The following is a 13986-nucleotide window of genomic DNA, read 5'->3' on the forward strand; positions in this document are numbered from 1 at the left end:
ATTTTATCTTTCGGTCACGTTGATTCTCTACTTCATTCTGAAATTCCTTGAACTTTTCAAAGGTCTCAGACTTGTGTTTCATCAAGTAGACATACCCATATCTACTCAAGTCATCAGTGAGAGTGAGAACATAACGATATCCTCCGCGATCCTCAACGCTCATTGGACCACACACATCAGTATGTATGATTTCCAATAAGTTGGTTGCTCGCTCCATTGTTCCGGAGAACGGAGTCTTGGTCATTTTGCCCAAGAGGCATGGTTCGCATGTGTCAAATGATTCATATTCGAGAGACTCTAAAAGTCCATCAGCATGGAGCTTCTTCATGCGCTTGACACCAATGTGACCAAGGCGGCAGTGCCACAAGTATGTGGGACTATCGTTATCAACTTTACATCTTTTGGTATTCACACTATGAATATGTGTAACATTACGTTCGAGATTCATTAAGAATAAACCATTGACCATCGGGGCATGACCATAAAACATATCTCTCATATAAATAGAACAACCATTATTCTCGGATTTAAATGAGTAGCCATCTCGTATTAAACGAGATCTAGATACAATGTTCATGCTCAAACTTGGCACTAAATAACAATTATTGAGGTTCAAAACTAATCCCGTAGGTAAATGTAGAGGTAGAGTGCCGACGGCGGTCACATCGACCTTGGAACCATTCCCGACGCGCATCGTCACCTCGTCCTTCGCTAGTCTCCGCTTATTCCGCAGCTCCTTTAGTGTTGCCGGCCTTCTTGTCCGCTAAGTATTTGGGGCAGTTCCGCTTCCAGTGACCCTTCCCCTTGCAATGAAAGCACTCAGTCTCAGGCTTGGGTCCATTCTTTGACTTCTTCCCGGCAACTGGCTTACCGGGCGCGGCAACATCTTTGCCGTCCTTCTTGAAGTTCTTCTTACCCTTGCCCTTCTTGAACTTAGTGGTCTTACTGACCATCAACACTTGATGTTCTTTCTTGATTTCAACCTCTGCTGACTTCAGCATTGAAAATACTTCAGGAATGGTCTTCACCATCCCCTGCATATTGTAGTTCATCACAAAGCTCTTGTAGCTTGGTGGGAGCGACTGAAGGATTCTGTCAATGACCGCCTCATCCGGGAGGTTGATCTCCAGCTGGGACAGGCGGTTGTGCAACCCAGACATTTTGAGTATGTGCTCACTGACAGAACTGTTTTCCTCCATCTTACAACTACAGAACTTGTCGGAGACTTCATATCTCTCGACCCGGGCATGAGCTTGGAAAACCATTTTCAGCTCCTCGAACATCTCATATGCTCCGTGTTTCTCAAAACGCTTTTGGAGCCCCGGTTCTAAGCTGTAAAGCATGCCGCACTGAACAAGGGAGTAATCATCAGCACGTGACTGCCAAGCGTTCATAACATCTTGGTTCTCTAGGATGGGTGCTTACCCTAGCGGTGCTTCTAGGACATAATCTTTCTTGGCTGCTATGAGGATAACCCTCAGGTTCCGGACCCAGTCCGAATAGTTGCTCCCATCATCTTTCAGCTTGGTTTTCTCTAGGAACGCGTTGAAGTTCATGTTGACATGAGCGTTTGCCATTTGATCTACAAGACATATTTTTCAAAGGCTTTAGACTAAGTTCATGATAATTAAGTTCATCTAATCAAATTATTTAATGAACTCCCACTCAGATTTGACATCCCTCTAGTCATCTAAGTGTTACACGATCCGAGTCGACTAGGCCGTGTCCGATCATCACGTGAGACAGACTAGTCATCATCGGTGAACATCTCCATGTTGATCGTATCTTCCATACGACTCATGTTCGACCTTTCGGTCTCTTGTGTTCCGAGGCCATGTCTGTACATGCTAGGCTCGTCAAGTTAACCCTAAGTGTTTCTGCATGTGTAAAACTATCTTACACCCGTTGTATGTGAACGTAAGGATCTATCACACCCGATCATCACGTGGTGCTTCGAAACGACGAACTTTAGCAACGGCGCACAGATAGGGGGAACACTTTCTTGAAATTGTTATAAGGGATCATCTTATTTACTACCGTCGTTCTAAGTAAACAAGATGCAAAATCATAATAAACATCACATGCAATTATATAAAGTAGTGACATGATATGGCCAATATCATATAGCTCCTTTGATCTCCATCTTCGGGGCTCCATGATCATCTTCGTCACCGGCATGACACCATGATCTCCATCATCGTGTCTTCATGAAGTTGTCACGCCAACGACTACTTCTACTTCTATGGCTAACGCGTTTAGCAATAAAGTAAAGTAATTTACATGGCGTTCTTCAATAACACGCAGGTCATACAAAAAATAAAGACAACTCCTATGGCTCCTGCCGGTTGTCATACTCATCGACATGCAAGTCGTGATTCCTATTACAAGAACATGATCTCATACATCACAATATATCATTCATCATTCATCACAACTTCTGGCCATATCACATCACATGACAATTGCTGCAAAAACAAGTTAGACGTCCTCTAATTGTTGTTGCATCTTTTACGTGGCTGCAATTGGGTTCTAGCAAGAACGTTTTCTTACCTACGAATAACCACAACGTGATTTTGTCAACTTCTATTTACCCTTCATAAGGACCCTTTTCATCTAATCCGCTCCAACTAAAGTAGGAGAGACAGACACCCGCTAGCCACCTTATGCAACTAGTGCATGTCAGTCGGTGGAACCTGTCTCACGTAAGCGTACGTGTAAGGTCGGTCCGGGCCGCTTCATCCCACAATACCGTTGAAGCAAGAAAAGACTAGTAGCGGCAAGCAAGTTGACAAGATCTACGCCCACAACAAAATTGTGTTCTACTCGTGCAATAGAGAACTACGCATAGACCTAGCTCATGATGCCACTGTTGGGGAACGTTGCAGAAAATTAAAAATTTTCCTACGGTTTCACCAAGATCCATCTATGAGTTCATCTAAGCAACGAGTCATGGGAGAGAGTTTGCATCTACATACCACTTGTAGATCGCGTACGGAAGCGTTCAAGGGAACGGTGATGATGGAGTCGTACTCGCCGTGATTCAGATCACCGATGACCAAGTGCTGAACGGACAGCACCTCCGCGTTCAACACACGTACAGAATGGACGACGTCTCCTCCTTCTTGATCCAGCAAGGGGGAAGGAGAGGTTGAGGAAGAAGGCTCCAGCAGCAGCACGACAGCGTGATGATGGTGGAGAGGCAGTACTCCGACAGGGCTTCGCCAAGCACTCAACGGAGGAGGAGAGGTGTTGGGGAGGGGAGGGGTTGCGCCTTGGATCAGGTGTTCAGCCCTCCCCTCACCCCTCTATTTATAGGGGAAGGGGGAAGGGGGCCGGCCCCCTCTAGATGAGATCTAGAGGGGGGGCGGCGGCCAGGGAGGGGGGCTTGCCCCCCAAGTAAGGGGGTGCGCCCCCACTAGGGTTCCCCCCCCCCAACCCTAGGCGCATGGGCCCAAGGGGGGGTGCCCAGCCCTCCAGGGGCCGGTTCCTTGCCCCACGTGGCCCATGTGGCCCACCAAGAGGGGTGGCCCCTCCCGGTGGACCCCCGGAACCCTTCCGGTGGCCCCGGTACAATACCGATATGCCCCCGAAACTTTCCGGTGTCCGCATGACAACTTCCCATATATAAATCTTCACCTCCGGACCCTTACGGAACTCCTCGTGACGTCCGGATCTCATCTGGGACTCCGAACAACATTCGGTAATCACATACACGTCTTCCTTATAACCCTAGCGTCATCGAACCTTAAGTGTGTAGACCCTACGGGTTCGGGAGACATGCAGACATGACCGAGACGGCTCTTCGGTCAATAACCAACAGCGGGATCTGGATACCCATGTTGGCTCCCACATGTTCCTCAATGATCTCATCGGATGAACCACGATGTCGAGGATTCAAGCAACCCCGTATACTATTCCCTTTGTCAGTCGGTATGTTACTTGCCCGAGACTCGATCGTCGGTATCCCAATACCTCGTTCAGTCTCGTTACCGGCAAGTCACTTTACTCGTACCGTAATGCATGATCCCATGACCAGACACTTTGTCACTTTGAGCTCATTATGATGATGCACTACCGAGTGGGCCCAGTGATACCTCTCCGTAATACGGAGTGACAAATCCCTGTCTCGATCCGTGTCAACTCAACAGACACTTTCGGAGATGCATGTAGTGCACCTTTATAATCACCCAGTTACGTTGTGATGTTTGGTACACCCAAAGCACTCCTACGGTAGCCAGGAGTTACACGATCTCACGGTCTAAGGAAAAGATACTTGACATTGGAAAAGCTCTAGCAAAACAAACTACACAATCTTGTGCTATGCTTAGGATTGGGTCTTGTCCATCACATCATTCTCCTAATGATGTGATCCCGTTGTCAATGACATCTAATGTCCATAGTCAGGAAACCATGACTATCTGTTGACCAACGAGCTAGTCAACTAGAGGCTTACTAGGGACGTATTGTGGTCTATGTATTCACACGTGTATTACGATTTCCGGATAATACAATTATAGCATGAATAAAAGACAATTATCATGAACAAGGAAATATAATAATAATCCTTTTATTATTGCCTCTAGGGCATATTCCCAACAGACCCCAAGTAGGATTCGGCCTGCTTGGGGCACCCCCTTGGCTGCCTCTCCTCCCCTCCAACCTATATATATGTGGGGAGGGGTGCCTACAATATACAACATCAACTGTTAGCCGTGTGCGGCGCCCCCTCCACAGTTTACACACCCCCCCCGGTCATATTATCGCGGTGCTTAGGCGAAGCCCTGCGCGGATCACTTCACCATCACCGTCACCATGTCGTCTTGCTGACGAAACTCATCTACTTCCTCGACACCTTGCTGCATCAAGAGGGTGAGGAACGTCATCGAGCTGAATGTGTGTAGAACTCGGAGGTGTCGTACATTCGGTACTTGATCGGTCGGAGCTAGAAGAAGTTCGACATCAACCGCGTTGTCAAACGCTTCCGCTTTCGGTCTACGAGGGTACGTAGACACACTCTTTCCCTCTCATTGCTATGCATCTCCTAGATAGATCTTGCGCGAGCGTAGGAAATTTTTTGAAATTGCATGCTACGTTCCCCAACAATAAATTAGTCCCCTGTTTCTGCCTCATGCACTTTGCGAGAATAGAGTTCAATTAGATAATAATCAAGCATGATAATGGTATTGAAACTAGAATTCAAGAGATGTGTGGACCTGCTAGTACTACTTAATTACTTTGGGCCGTTGCCAACGCAGGTCTGGTTTCCATTCACCAACAGCACTGATGAACCGTTTCCAAAACCTGGCCGAAAAAGAAAATCAATAAAGGAGTTATTAATTACTTGATATCAAGAAATGAACAAAAGAGGTCGATATAGTGTGATAATGATTGAAATTACCTGTCGAGCACATAAAACCATTTTGCTTGTTTGCCTCAGTCACATGCATAAAATTATGCAGGCCATTAATGAACTCGGGAGAGCGTTGGTCATCATACATCCATTGTTGGCTCATCTTCATTATACAACATCAAAGGGACCAAATTAATAAAAGTTCATCACATTAAAACCAAAATAGAGTAATGACCAAATGTTATTATTGTAAATATATATATATATATATATATATAAAGTTCATACATACTTCTCATAAAACAACATACAACTATCTAAAGCATTTAAATGCAACAACAAATGCGATCAAAATTGCAACTAAGGTTATAATTGATCCAACAACATAATGCTAGCAAGCATCTTTATTAATGGCATATTTTCTAATCTTCAAGTGCATTGCATCCATCTTGATCTTGTGATCATCGATGACATCGGCAACATACAACTCAATTTCATCTTCTCTTCTTCAATTCTTTTCAATTTTTCTATCAAATAATCATTTTCTTTTTCAACTTTTAACTTCTCGACAAGAGGGTCGGCTGCAATTTCCGGTTCACATACCTCCTAGATAAAAATATCTATGTGAACTTGATGGGCATAATTGTCATAAACACGAAATGAAATAAGTAGTTATAAAAGATAATATACCACATCCGAATCATAAACTGGATGAGGGCCGACGGTGACGGATATCAAAATCATGGCACTATATATAACAAAAAATCATACAAGTAAGAAAATTATACAAGTAACTATCTAAAGCATACAAATAAGATATTTTTTACAAAAAGGATAACAAGAAGAGGCTCACCAAGGTGGTGCCTGCGACAGGACGGCGCGGGTGATCAACAGTGATGAGGACGGAGACGAGAAGGCACTAAGTAAACCACACCTACACATATGGAAACTAAGAAGTTAATTTGAGCTCAAATTGCATATAAATCAAATAAACTCTCACATAATTACTCTCAAACTAAAACCCAGAAATCACTATACTTATAGAGCATGAAATGAGCTAAACTAGCAATGAGAGATGAAAAGATGAAGTTGCTAACCTTTTAGAACCCTTGGATAGATGGGGTGCCTCCAATCTTGAGAAAACTTGGCAAAAATGAAGGATGAACTCAAGCTTGGGGAAGGAAATAGAGAGGAGAAAAAGCTTGGACTCGGGCTGGACGAAGCAGCTTTATATAGGGAATACTTTAGTCCTGGTTGGTGATACCAACCGGGACTAAAGGGATTCGCAGGGGCCCCAGCCTGCCGCAACCCCTTTAGTCCCCATTGGTATCACCAACCGGGACTAGAGGTCCCCTTTGAACCGGGACTAATCCTGGCCGTGCCCCCGTCCGCTCCTAGCCATTGGAACCGGGACTAATACTCACATTAGTCCTGGGCCCAAACCCGGCCAGGACTAGTGCTTTGGATGAAAGTCCGGTTTTCTACTAGTGTATATAGACCCACAGGGCCAAAAGCATGAAGCCAAACTAAACAATAACGAACATGTGTGCATGTAAGAGTGTGCTATACTTTTCTTCTTCCATTACTCATAGGGAGTAGTTTTTTATCCTTTGTGGGAACTTTATTTAGGACAAGATGTCGATGTAGACTCCCAACATGCCTTGGATAAACCCGATGTGTCTAACTAGCATTAACCAAATATGTTAGGGATAGGTTTTCCTTTTGGGGAGGCATCCTTTAATGAATAATATCATGTTCCACACAAAGAAGAATGAACTAATTTGAACACCACGATTTGACCAAACTCTTGTAATTTTCCTTTAAAATTGATTTTCACCTTTCGCCTTATAGACTTTAAAGTGTTGTAGAACCTCATCTTTAGGTTTAAAATAAACGTGTAAAAATATCCGGTGGAATCATCTATCGACGCCATGAAATGTTTCTTTCCACATTCTTTCAAACGCACCATCCATCTCACATAGATCAAAATGTATTAGCTCTAGTGATGCCAAGTTCTCTCTTTTGTAGTATTTTGAGGTTTGCAAGGTTCCTTAGCTTGCACGCAAGCTTGTCACTTAGATCCTTAAGGCTAATGTGAAACTCGAGACTAAATTCATTTGGTAAGTCGTGTAATGCTGCAACTGAAGCTAGCGTGACAAAGTCATGAATTGGAAAACATTGGTTTCATTAACACTAGAATGTGTATGGTTCATAACTGAAAAGGGGAACAGATCCCTGTACTCATAGCTTTTACCAACAAAAGGTCAATACTTTGATATGACTACTTTTATGGATTCAAAAACTAACTCAAAACTTTATGTGTAGAGAAGGAAGCCACTAACAAGATTATTATTTACTAGGAACATGTTGCGCATTCTTAAACTGCACGATCTTTCTCAAAGTAAATTCATATTTGTTCTGTCAACACCACAAATGGAAGCATGTGATTTGTCCCAAAATAGAATGGGGTAATCCCGTGTGATCGGGAAAGAGGAAAACAACAAATATCAACACACACACACACACGCACACACACACACACACACATGAATATTAATTACCACTAGTATCAATTGACGTCTACTACGCAACTTTATTCTTGTAGACTCGTGTTGGGCCTCCAAGTGCAAAGTTTTGTAGGACAGTAGCAATTTTCTCTCAAGTGGATGACCTAAGGTTTATCAATCTATGCGAAGCATAGGATGAAGATGGTCTCTCTCAAACAACCATGCAACCAAATAAAAAAAGAGTCTCTTGTGTCCCTAACACACCAAAAACAATGGTAATTTGTATAGGTGCACTAGTTTGGTGAAGAGATGGTGATACAAGTGTAGTAATGATAGTAGATATTGATTTTTGTAGTAGGAACAATAAAAAAACAACAAGGTAGCAAGTAACAAAAGTGAGCACAGACAGTATTGCAATGCTTGAAAATGAGGCCTAGGGTCCGTATTTTCTCTAGTGCAATCTCTCAACAATGCTAATCTAATTGGATCATATAACCATCCATCAACGTGTGACGAAAAATCACTCCAAAGTTCTTATCTAGCAGAGAACATAAGAAGAAATTGTTTGTAGGGTACGAAACCACCTTAAAGTTATTCTTTTCGTTCGATCTATTCAAGAGTTCGTACTAAAATAACGCAAAGTTATTCTTTCCGTTCGATCTATCCAAGAGTTCGTACTAAAATAACACCATATGATACACATTAACCAACTCTAGTGTCACCTAGATACTCCAATGTCACCATAAGTATCCATGAGTTAATTATACGATACGCATCAAACAATTTCAGATTCATAATACTCGATCCAACACAAAGAACCTCAAAGAGTGCCCCAAGATTTCTATCGGAGAAACAAATGCGAGAACGTGCATCAACCCCTATGCATAGATTTCCCCAATGTCACCTCAGGAATCCGTGAGTTGAGTACCAAAACATATACCAAGTGAATCAATATAATACCCCATCGTCACCACGGGTGTTCATATGCAAGACATATATCAATTGCTCTCAAATCCATAAAAGTATTCAATCCGATAAAACGAAATATCAAAGGGAAAACTCAGTTCATCACAACAAGATAGAGAGGGGAAAACACCATATGATCCAACTATTAACAAAGCCCGGGATACATCAAGATTATGACATCTCAAGAACACGAGAGAGAGAGAGAGAGAGAGAGATTAAACACATAGCTACTGGTACAAACCCTCATCCCCGAGGGTGGACTACTCCCTCTTCATCATGGTGGCCGCTGGGATGAAGATGGCCACTGATGATAATCTCCCCCTCCGACGGAGTGCCGAAACAGGGTCTAGATTGGTTTTTCATGGCTACAGAGGCTTGCGGTGGCAGAACTTCTGATCTAGGGTTATTTCTGACGGTTTCTCTATTTATAGGATTTTTTGGCGTCGATTTCATGTGAAGATGGGCCTCAAGGTGAGCACAACCCACCAGGGCGCGCCTGGGCCCCCTGGCGCGCCCTGGTGTCTTGTGCCCTACTCCTTCACCTTCTGATCCTTCCACAAAGCTTCGGGTTCTCTTTTGTTAAAAAAAGTCAAAAAAATTAGCTCGTGAACTTTCATTTCTGCACAAAAAACAACACCACGGTAGTTCTGCTGAAAACAACGTCAGTCCGGGTTAGTTCCATGCAAATCATACCAAAATCATATAAAATTATTTTAAACATGGCATGAATACTTTATAAATTATAGATATGTTGGAGACGTATCAGCATCCCCAAGCTTAATCCCTGCTCGTCCTCGAGTAGGTAAATGATAAAAGAAATAATTTATGAAGTCTGAATGCTAGCAACGTGCATAAATTTGATCAATGATAATTTCAGTCACTTTTCCTAGCATCATAACAGCAATTCTTTCTCATAAAACTCATCATGGTGAAGTAGCAACCAATTCACATGTTAAGGTTCAAACAATGAATTCTCTTGAAACTCAACAACCTATATTCTTAGTCACCAAACAATTGCGATTCAACTTATTCAACAAAGTCTAAGTAAGAGCTCCACATACTCAATCATCATATAGTCTTCCATGATTGCTACTACTCAAAACATATTATTAGAACAAATGGCATAGAGAGATAGGGGCTTAATGTTTCGCCTCCCAACTCATTTATCGTAGAGATAATTGTCAACAATAATAAATCATGATCAAATATATTTGACTGGTCATATGTGCCTAGATCTTTCCCCGCCACATGATGCTTGCCAATTAGAGAATAATTGAGGTTGAAATGAGAATTCATACTATTGACTCTTTGCATAAAAGTAAATACTGAAAAGTAAAAGATAGGCCCTTCGCTGAGGGAAGCAGAGGTTGCCATGCACTTTTTATTTGGATGCCCAATCTCTTAATGCAAAGGAACGTCACGTTATAGTGCCCCTTATGATAGCAACCTTTATTATGCAGTTTGTCACTTTTATTACTTTGCCATCACAAGTTCGTACAACACTCAATTTTCCCTTACAGTAAAAAATCAAACATATTTAGGAGCAATTTTTATTGCTTTATGCACTGATGACAACTTACTTGAAGGATCTTATTCAATCCATAGGTAGGTATGGTGGACACTCATGGCAAGAAACCGGGTTCAAGGGTTTTTGGATGCACAAGTAGTATCTCTACTTAGTACGAATTTTTGGCTAGCAAAAGATCCTAGGCAAACACCACATGTTGGAGGATCCATGACAATATAACTTCTATGCAAATATACCCAAACATAACTCATTACGTTGTCTTCCTTGTCCAACTTCAACTAATTTGCTCAAGTTTGAAAATAATTAATGGGTATTCACAATCATAGAAGATGTCCAAGATAATATATTTGTATGTGAAAGTTCTCTTCCTTATACTAATCATTCATAAATTGCTTGTATGACCAATATTGTGATTGCCAAACTTCGAAAGATTTGACTTTCTAAACCCAATGTGAAGATACTACTAGGCATGATATGATTATATAATTTCAACTTCATGATATTCAATTCATTCAACGATTTACTCATAGGATATAAGTGAAGCACAAGAGTAAATGACAAGCTACTCCAAAAAGATATAAGTGAGGATCAAGCGAGTAGTTATGTAAATGGGCAGCTATTTGAGGACTCTCTCTTATTTAAAAGTTTCAGATCTAAGTATTTTATTAAAACAGCAAGAAAAACAAAATAAAATGAAATTCGAAGAATGGCACACATCATGTGAAGAAGCAAAAACTTAGGCTCAACTGAGGCTAACCGATAATTGTTGATGAAGAAAAGTGGGATGCCTACCGGGGCATCCCCAAGCTTAGATGTTTGAGACTTCTTCGAATATTAACTTGGGATGCCTTGGGCATCCCCAAGATTGAGCTCTTGTGTCTTCTTCATTCTTCTCATAACACGGTTTCCCTGATTCTTAAAAAACTTCATCCACACAAAACTCAACAAGAACTCGTAAGATACGTTAGTATAAATCAATCCAACACCTTATCATTCTCTACTATAGCAAATCACTAAAATTATAATTTAACATTGCATACTAAATGCCTCTGCATATTTAATACTCCTATCCTCAAATAGAATCATTAAACTAGCAAACATATGCAAACAATGCAATCATAACAGCAATCTGTCTAAACAGAACCGTCTATAAAGGATGAAGAAGGATCCATACTTATTCAACTTAAAAAATCTTAAAAATTACACATTGTAGGAAATTTATCATAGCTTATTGTACTGAAAGTTTCAACATTTTATCACATTCTAACTTTTCTAGAGAATTTTTGCAACAGCGATAAACTTTCTGTTCTGAAACAGCAACTCATATACTTGCAAAATAAGCATGGCAAAGGCTATACTTGACATTTTAATTGAAGTAAAAGATGCAAAACATTATTATAGATATCAGCAAGCAAATCAAAACAAAATAAAATGACGCTACAAGCAAAACTCATATCATGTGACAAATGAAAATATAGCCCCAAGTAAGATTACCGATAATGTTGGAGACGAAAGAGGGGATGCCTTCCGGGGCATCCCCAAGCTTAGTTGCTTGGATATTCCTTGAATATTAACTTGGTGTGCCTTGGGCATCCCCAAGCTTAGGGTCTTGTCACTCCTTATTCTCCTCATATCAATATCTCACCCAAAACTTGAAAAGTTAGATCACACAAAACTTAACGGAACTTCGTGAGATAGGTTAGTATGATAAAACAAATCATTCACTTTGGTACTGTAAAAGACAAGATTCATAATTGTTCTCACATAATGCCTATTGTACCTTATAATTTCCACAATTTATATTGATCAATATAAGCCATAGAAACTAGGAAACAAGCAAACCATGCATTGAAAATAGAATCTGTCAAAAACAGAACAGTCTGTAATGATATGGAAAAAAACATACTTCTGCTGCTCCAAATATTCTGAAAAATTAGAACAACGTAGGGAATTTGTATATCTACCACCTTCAAAAAAATCAGATCAGAATCACGTTCAAGTGAATTTTGAAAATTCCTGGACTGAGCGCAAAAGTTTCTGCTTTTGCATAGATTCAAGTCAACTATCATCCACACTATTCCAAAGGCTTTACTTGGCAGTTTGTTAAAACAAAAGCAATAAAACATGGTTACTACGGTAGCTTAATCATGTGAACACACAAAAACAGTAGGTAAGAGTTTTGGGTTGTCTCCCAACAAGTGCTTTCTTTAATGTATTTTAGCTAGGCATGATGATTTCGATGATGCTCACATAAAAGATAAGAATTGAAACATAACAAGAGCATCATGAATCACATGGCAAGCACATTTAAGTCTAACCCACTTCCTATGCATGGGGATTTTGTGAGCAAACAATTTATGGGAACGAGAATCAACTAGCATAGGAAGACAAAACAAGCAAAACTTCAAGATTTTCAAGACATGGAGAGGAAACTTGATATTATTGAGATATGTAGAAGCACATGTTCCTCTCCCATAATAATTTTCAGTAGCATCATGAATGAATTCTACAATACAACTATCACATAAAGAATTCTTTTCATGATCCACATGCATAAAAATTTATTACTCTCCACATAAGCAAATTTATTCTCATGAATAATAGTGGAAGCAAACTCAACAAAATAACTATCATGGGATTGAAAATTAAAATCATGATGACAAGTTTCATGGTTAACATTATTCTTTATAGCATATATTTCATCACCATAATCATCATAGATAGGAGGCATGCTTTCATCATAATAAATTTTCTCATCGAGACTTGGGGGACTAAAAATATCATCTTCATCAAACATAGCATCCCCAAGCTTATGGCTTTGCATATCGTTAGCATCATGGATATTCAAAGAGTTCATGCCAACTACATTGCAATCATGCTCATCATTTAAAGATTTTTTGTCAAATATTTTATAGAATTCTTCTTCTATCAATTGAGCACAATTTTTCTTTCCATCATTTTCGCGAAATACATTATAAACATGAATAATATGAGACCACCTCAAAATCCATTTTTTAGTTTTTTTTTTATAAACCAAACTAGTGATAAAACAAGATACTAAAAGATTCGATTGCAAGATCTAAAGATATACCTTCAAGCACTCACCTCCCCGACAACGGCGCCAAAAAAGAGCTTGTTGTCTACTACGCAATTTTATTCTTGTAGACTCATGTTGGGCCTCCAAGCGCAGAGTTTTGTAGGATAGTAGAAATTTTTCCTCAAGTGGATGACCTAAGGTTTATCAATCCGTGGGAGGCGTAGGATGAAGCTGGTCTCTCTCAAACAACCATGAAACCAAATAACAAAGAGTCTCTTGTGTCCCCAACACACCAAATAAAATGGTAATTTGTATAGGTGCACTAGTTCGGCGAAGAGATGGTGATACAAGTGTAGTAATGATAGTAGATATTGATTTTTGCAGTAAGAACAATAAAAAATAGCAAGGTAATAAGTAACAAAAGTGAGCACGAATGGTATTGCAATGCTTGAAAATGAGGCCTAGGATCCGTACTTTCGCTGGTGCAATCTCTCAGCAATGCTAATCGAATTGGATCATATAACCATCCCTCGACGTGTGATGAACAATCACTCCAAAGTTCTTATCTAGCATAGAACATAAGAAAAATTGTTTCTAG

Source organism: Triticum dicoccoides, chromosome 3B (assembly GCF_002162155.2).
Source record: "Triticum dicoccoides isolate Atlit2015 ecotype Zavitan chromosome 3B, WEW_v2.0, whole genome shotgun sequence".
Taxonomy (NCBI): Eukaryota; Viridiplantae; Streptophyta; class Magnoliopsida; order Poales; family Poaceae; genus Triticum; species Triticum dicoccoides.